The 8,199-nt window shown below is 38.5% G+C and overlaps 1 pseudogene; it reads right to left on the bottom strand.

Annotated features, from left to right (window-relative positions):
- Window positions 1-1,024: 1,024 nt before the first annotated feature.
- LOC114224900 (kinetochore protein Spc25 pseudogene) lies at window positions 1,025-1,714 on the bottom strand (annotated as a pseudogene).
- Window positions 1,715-8,199: the final 6,485 nt, after the last annotated feature.

Genomic DNA, 8,199 nt, shown 5'->3' with positions numbered 1-8,199 from the left:
ATCTCTATCACATCACATAATTATCAGTTCTTTCATGTGGTGAAAACATTTAAAATCTCAATAGCTTTCAAATGTACATCTCCTCCCCCAAACCCATCAATTTTTAAAATTAACATTCCCACTATATAGAATTCTTCCAGCACCTATAATTAATATTCTTCTCTTTTTACATTCTTTCCCTTGCAATTCTTATCCAGTTTGATAGCACCCGGCTCTCACGTTTTAATCTTAACTTTCATCGCCCTTCTATATTCCGGACTTACATTTTCATTCTGAAGGACATCTTCACCAAAACTTACCATGGACACCTCAAACTTAGCACATAAAGGAAAATAAAGGAATTTTTTGTGAGGTTCTTATTTTGTGTGGATCATCAATATAGACTACAAAGCAAAGTAACAAAGGTTTATTCTAGGAAGAACTATGGGATCCATTTGCCAAGACTTCCAGAAAATGTGAATTGACTTTCTGCCAGTCAGAAGATCATGATTCACCAGATGCCTCTGGAGTCTCAAAGGGACTGCTAACAGAAGATTGTAAAAAAAATAATTGAAAGGTGAACATTGGGATCAACGTAGATGTCTAGAACTTCAAAGGGGTGATAGACAAAATTAAAGATATCATTTTCTGTTCCTGACCATTTCTATCAATGGAACTACAATTTTCCTAATCACACAATTTTTAAAAATTTAGCTTTGACTCTTCTGTCTATCTTATCCTATATTCCTTCAATTGTCTGATTCTTCCAATTCAGACTCTGAAACAACCTTTCCATTCCCACCTTTGCTACCCCATACTTTTTTTTTCACATTTGACTTTATAAATTTTATTTCTTAAGATTTTAATTAAAATAATTGAAAGAAATACACCACACAGAAATGTTACAGAAATACAAAAAAATTATAGGCAAACAATGGATAATGAGAATTCTTTTTAAAAGAGATACACGATGATTTAAAAAAGAGAGAGAGAGAGATACACAAGAGGGAAGAAAAATGAACAATTTTTGTATACTATTCATACGTTAATTATAACCCATAGCAGTAAATGCTTTCCGAACATTGGCAAGAAAAGCCGAGAAATTGTTGGTCTTCCTTACATTCTCTTGAAATTCTGCCAGGCACTCAAGATGAGGAGCACTATCTGACACTTCATATTCCTTGGCTTCATTTAGGTGGAAGGAAAACATAAATGGGTTCTCAGGATGCTTGGGGGTCAATATTAGTGAATATAAACTGTAATTTATCACCATAAATTGTTCGAATTTCTAGTCCAAGTCGATCTTTATATAAGTCTGCAGATTTCTGTAGTCTTTTCAACTTCTCTTCATTAGCTTTGTTAGCAGCAGAAATAGTTTCCTTCTTCTTAGCATATTCTTCCTTAAGATCCTGAATATTTGCAGTCAGTACTTCCAGTTCCTGCTTTTTGTCTTTTATTTCAGCAATCAACCTTAGCAAGTTATCTTTTTTTTCTTGAATGAGGTTATTCTGCCTTCAGATCTGATTTTGATATTCCAGAAACATCTCAACCATTCGTTCTTCTTCCTTTAATTTCACAGACAGCTTTTCTCCACATGCTTTGATGGAGTCTTTGTAGGTGTCGCTTAGTCCCACCATCCCACAGGAAGTGTCACTGACAGTGCTTTTGAATTTATTCCAAAATTCATTTATGCTTTTATCAAATAGTGCAAGTTCGTCCTCTATCATTTTGGAAGAAAATGCCACAAAAGACCTGAACCAATTCGAGCCAAAACTGGGTCTCCAGAAGCAGGTCCTGCAGCCACGCCGACTTTCCTATTTCAAATCTTCGCTACCCCATACTTTTTTAATAAAATGAGCACCTAAAATGTGCTCTCTATCCTCAGATTTCTTTCCATTTAATCTAATCCTTCTCATCTACTGCTACCCACAGACAGATTTTCATAAAGTACAATGCTGATGATATCACTTCCCTATAAAATCTTCAAAGGCTGTTTATTGCCTACCAAATTGAGTATACACTCTTTAGTAACCTTCCCATTGCCAAGTCCAAGGGTCAGTTCTCAGTCTTAATTTTATTCAACCTGTCAGAAACATTTGACAATCTCTAGCCTGGATTTCTACAGTTTGGTCTCCTGCTTCAACCCTTACCTAGTAATTTATTTCATAAACAGCCATGGTGATACTTTGAAAACATTAGTCAGATTATGTCACTATTCTAATTAAAGTTCTCCGATTGCTTCTTTCTATTTCACATAGGGTAAAATTCAAAGCACTTACAGTGGCCTGCAAGACCCTATATGATATGGCTGGCTACCCACCACCTTTCTGACCTTGTCCTCTACCTCAATCCTCTATCTCTCTAACCCTACTCTAGCCAAACCTATCGTATTGCTACTCAAGGACAACGAACAGGCTCCCACCTCTGGGGTTTGGCAACAGCAATTCCCTTGACCTGAGCGCTCTTCCCCTGAGAGCTGTGTGGCTCTACCGCATTCAAAGGTCTACTCAAATACCACCACAACAGAGAGCTTCTCGCTCTCCATCCTATTTGAATAACAGTCTTCTTAGCCTACCCAGGCCCTCCCTATTCTCCATAACACTTAACACCATTTGAAATATTATAGTTATGTATGTATTATTTGTTTGTCTCTCTCTTCCCACTAGAATATAAGCTTTCTGACAGGAACGGCTTTGTTTCTTTCACAGCTATATTCCCAGAGTCTAATACAGCAGCTTGCCCTTAGTTCAATAAATATCTGTTCAGTGAATGAACAAATCTCTTACAAAATGACCCTGCTTACAGAAACCCTATGCTAGCCCAGTAGAACTCAAATCTGTGGGTGAAGGAGCTGGGAGGTATTGAAGTAACGTAAAAGGGTCTGTGAATCCACACAATGCCAATTACTGTCTGTAAACTAAAGACATTTCTATCGCTTCTCGGCCTTTTGGCTAAGATCAAGTGTGTAAACTAAAGACATTTCTAATACACACACACACACACACACTTTACTTTAAAACATTAACTTAAAGTATACTTCATCATTACACTTTTCTTCAATCAAAAAATACTAACAATGCAGTCACTATTATGTAGGGGCCTATTGATTTTTTTTCATATTAACAAGAAATCCTCACAAAAACATTAGGAACCCTAATACACTAGCCAAATGAAACCACTGTCTTTTCTCTGCCTTATCCATACACCTTCACATTTATGGCCTTGCTCCCATTTAGATTTTAAGTAGAAAAACCTTTCTTCCTCTTCTTCCCACCCCACCCTCCAATTACTTTGCCTTTCTAAATCTTAAATCATCATCATCTACACCTGAATGAGCATGTACCCAAGTGAGAGCTGGCCATGAGACCATGATGACTGCCTGGGGGAAGGGATGGGTCTGAAGGAAATGCCAAGAGTAGGAAAAGAGTTGCCAAAAGACTAGTCCAGTAGAGCTTCCAAGTTGGACTTCACCTGCCTCCGAGTTTGCCTACAGCCACCCCCTCCCATTAAATGTCCCACCAGAGCCTTCCCACCACCAAAGCCCATCCATTCTGCATCCTTCATGAATACTAACTGCTAATTCTTGAACTTGCACTATGTTTTCATACCAACCAAAGTCCTCTGCTTACTGCTCTTTGCCAAATGTCATCCTCACATCGTCATTTTGATTCAACTTTCACCTATTTCTTTTTTTCCTGGTTAACTAACACCACATTCTTTTCATTCCTCCATAGCACTTAGCAGTTTCATAAACAATTTTTTAAATAAATTTTCTACTGATAACTTGTTTTGTAAAAGTGTTATTTTTTCATTTGTTCTCTTAAATGTGAATTCCTGCATAAGATGTAAGTACCTCATAAACTTCTTTTCATTTATAGGCCTCTTCCCATTATATCATAGTGCCTAGTACTGTACTAGGTACAGAAGAGATGCTGAAGAATATGCTGTGAACCCACTGTTCCACTAAAAGTTTTTCTATGACAAAGATAACATAGACAAAGCTTTAATGTACCAACAGACTAGAAGAAAAAAAAATTTTATTAAGATTTTATTTATGTATTTGACAGAGAGAGGACACAGCGAGAGAGGGAACACAAGCAGGGGGAGTGGGAGAGGGAGAAGCAGGCTTCCCGCCGAGCAGGGAGCCTGATGCGGGGCTCGATCTCAGGACCCTGGGACCATGACCTGAGCCGAAGGCAGACGCTTAATGACTGAGCCACCCAGGTGCCCCTAGAAGAAAACATTTTATGCGTATGTATATTTGCAGATACAGCTGAGATGGCAGTACATAGCTGTAAGGCCCAAGGTGATATGGGTGAGGACCTGACCATACCTGCTACAGTATACATAAAAATATAAGCACATATATGCATGAGATTATATATCAGGAAGATTGATAAATTAGATTGATAAATTAAAACCTATGTATTATAAATAACACCCCTGGCAGTGTTTTTAAAAGGAGAAATACTCTAGAAAATATATTTTCCATATATTTAACAAACTATTATCCTGAACATACAAAAAATTCCTACATATCAAACATATACAAAAACAACCCAATAAAAATGGATAAAGGATATAAACATGAAAAGAATAAGAGGCAATTCCCAGAAGATGAAATGGTCAGTAAACATAAAAAGATGGACAACCAGGGAAATGAAAGTAAAAATAACAATAAAATACCAGTTCTTGGTTATCAGATTGCCCAAAAAAATTTAAAAGTCTGATGATATCCAGTGTTGGCAGATATGCGGACAAAGAAATATGGAGAAAGAGCCCTTCCATTACAATTGCTACCTCAGAGGGCAATAGTCTATCAAGCCAAATATGCACATAACCTGTGGCCCAACAATCTCACTTCTCCACATCTCTCCTAGAAAATACCCATGTGCATAAGAATGTTTATCACAGCATTGTTTGTAGTTCTGTGAACAAGCCTAAGAAGGAGACAGGCTAAATATTATGGAATACCGTCACTATTAAAAAAATAAACTAGATATATGTATAACAATATCATATGTAAATCCCTAAGATGTATTCTTTCTCTCTCTCTCTCTTTTTTTTTTCAGATTTTATTTATTTATTTCAGAAAGAGAGACTGAGAGAGAGAATGAGCAGAGAAGAGCGGCAGAGGGAGAGGGAGAAGCAGACTCCCAACTGAGCAAATAGCCCAATGCAGGGCTTGATCCCAGGACTCTGAGAGCATGACCTGAGCTGAAGGCAGACACTTAACCGACTGAGCCACCCAGGCATCCCCCCTTCAGATTCTTTTTTTTTAACTTTTTTTTTTAAGATTTTATTTATTTATTTGAGAGAGAGAGAATGAGAGATAGAGAGCATGAGAGGGAAGAGGGTCAGAGGGAGAAGCAGACTCCCCGCTGAGCAGGGAGCCCGATGCGGGACTTGATCCCGGGACTCCAGGATCATGACCTGAGCCAAAGGCAGTCGCTTAACCAACTGAGACACCCAGGCGCCGCCCCCTTCAGATTCTTAAGGGTAAAAAGCAATTGCACGCAGTGGTACAATATTTGACTACTTGTGTAAAACATAGTCATATATACATACACTCCTATTCAAGTTTATGAGAAGTACCAAAAAACTTGTGTGTGTACATGTATATGTATCTCACAGCTTAAATAATATCCAGAAGGGTTCACAAACCTGCAACTTATGGTTACTTCTAGAAAGAAGAGTGGATTATGACTGGGGTGCCAGTCAAAGGAAAATTTAGCCATTCCTGTCAAGTTTTCATTTGTGGAGAGAAGCATTTATTCACATGCCATTTGTGTGGTTATGCTAAAATAACCAGCGTGTTTTGATACGACTTCAAGAGTGGCTTCTTGAAAACAGGTGCCAAGGCTCATGGGTTTGCACTTCCCACGGAGTTTTCAGTAGTGTTTACCTGGTAGGTTTGAGTACGTGCTTGTTAAAATGGGTGAACAGATGGGGGTTGAAGAGGTTGAAGCCAGATCATGAAGAGAGAATTTCTGAGTTCAAGAGTTCCTATTTTATTTGGCAGAACAAGATAAATTAATTGAGATAATATATGTAATATAATTACTGTCGATACGTTTTAGCATTTACGATTAATCACATTTCAGTTCTATCCTCTTTCATGACCAGAAGATGGAGCTCCAAACATTTAAACCATTTTTTTTTTCTTTTTTTCCCCCGTTTTGTTGGAGTCAAGGTAGAGGTTGTAGTTTTGTTTCTTTAATTCTGTTTTCTTTTCCTTCCCCATTTAAACCCTTCCATTTTTATTTAGTTCTCAGATTATCAAACTCTAATTGCTGATTGCAGAAGGTAGGAATTACCTATAGGGGAAGCTACCCCCTTCAGTCTGATTTTCCGACCTCTGAGACTTCTTTGTTTTATGCACTAGCTCATAACATTTTTGTCCAGCTATCCCCACTCTATTCCTTCCTTCCCACAGTGGAAAAGCCCACTGTAAACGGGTGCTGACATCCCATTCTGTCCTCATGGGAGGGAAAATTCCAGCCCTGTTATACATGGACTTTGTCCCTCTGTGCAGCCAGGAACTTGTACACTGAGGAAAGAGAACATGACAGGGCTGGAATATATATTTTGGACTGTTCTCCAGTTTCTATGCTTTTCTTTTTTTTTTTTTAAAGATTTTATTTATTCATGAGAGACGGGGGGGGGGGTAGAGAGAGAGAGAGAGAAGCAGAGGGAGAAGCAGGCTCCCAAGGAGCAGGGAGCCCGATGCGGGACTCGATCCCAGGACCTCGGGATCATGACCTGAGCCGAAGGCAGATGCTTAACCATCTGAGCCACCCAGGCGCCCAGTTTCTATGCTTTTCTAACATAAATTCCTTACAGAATTCTTCCTTGAGACTCTAAAGACTCACGGGAAATAATGAATTTTCGAAATTTCTGCAACATCTGCTCTGTGACCTTTATGCTGATATTATTAATACAACTGTATTTCTAACTACTTATTCAAAATTAATTGATTTATTCACTTCTTTTCAATAAGTATTTATTGATTACCAATGCAGAATTGCAGAAGGGTTATGCATTAGGTGGGACACACACACACACACACACACACACACACACACACACACACACACACACACACCTCTACTCTGAATCCTCAATATATTTATCCAAGAATACACAACCCAAGAAAGCCAGAAGTCACTTGAGCAGAAGCAGCTAACCTATTAGGATTGTTCCTTGCCCTTTGTTTCTTACACCAAGGACAAAACTCTCAGTGACTCTGGTAAGATTCCATAATAGTTAAATTCTGCAAGAAAAATTCCTTGCTTCACAATTGCTCTGTTAGGCTTACATCACCATTTTGAAAATAGTTACACTAACAACATATATACCACCGTTTAAGGGAACATTTATGTACATTTGGCTCCTCTCTTTCTTGATCCAAATTCAGCATCAGGAGACACATCTTCACCTTGGATCAAAAACCAGATATATTCCAGTAAAATTTTTCTACCCCGTTTCCAGGTCCTTCTCAAAAAGTTCATGTGTCTGTCCCCACTAAACCTCTTCCAGGTTCTCAACTTGTATCTCTAAATATCTACCGGTCATTCCCACTTCTAAATTGACAATGTTTAAATTGAACTTATTTTCTTTCCTGATCCCTTTCCTCTCCTACACAAACCTGGTCTCCTTGCAGCTTTCTGGAGACAATTTTTTCTGTAGTCATCTACTCAGTAATCTAAATTTAAAACCTTGCAGAGTGATCACTTTGGATTTCACTTCTGCCTCACCTCCCACTTCCAGTCAGCAAGTCCTGCCCATCCTACATCCACAGCATGCCCCCAGTCCAGTCCCTGTGTATCATTGTCAGAAACCATTCTCTTGCACAGTAATTTCAATAATTTTCCAGCTATCCCCACTCTCTTCCTCCTCAATCTACACAGGCTGCATTAACACCATACTAGGAGTGCCAGATAAAATACAGGGCATCCCGTATTGTTGTTTGCTAACTGGCAACCTTGCACCTCGCTCATCTTTCTAAACATATTTCTGGTCAAGCAATGATGCTCCTATTTAAAATATCTCCCCTTTCTAGTACTGAATTAGGTTTTTTGGCTTTTGACTTTTGGTTTTTATTGTTGTTGTTGTAGTGTCCTGACCATTTCTGAATTAAGGCTAAACCCCTTAGCCCATCACTCAACAAATACTTTATTCACCACCTGCTATGTACAAAATACTCTGATTTCTGTTGTG

The sequence above is a fragment of the Eumetopias jubatus genome, unplaced genomic scaffold (assembly GCF_037043125.1).
Source record: "Eumetopias jubatus isolate StellerSeaLion01/CBP00866 unplaced genomic scaffold, mEumJub1_p1.0 scaffold_2, whole genome shotgun sequence".
NCBI lineage: Eukaryota > Metazoa > Chordata > Mammalia > Carnivora > Otariidae > Eumetopias > Eumetopias jubatus.
The sequence above is the reverse complement of the archived record's forward strand: the minus strand, read 5'-3'. Positions and strand labels throughout refer to the sequence as shown.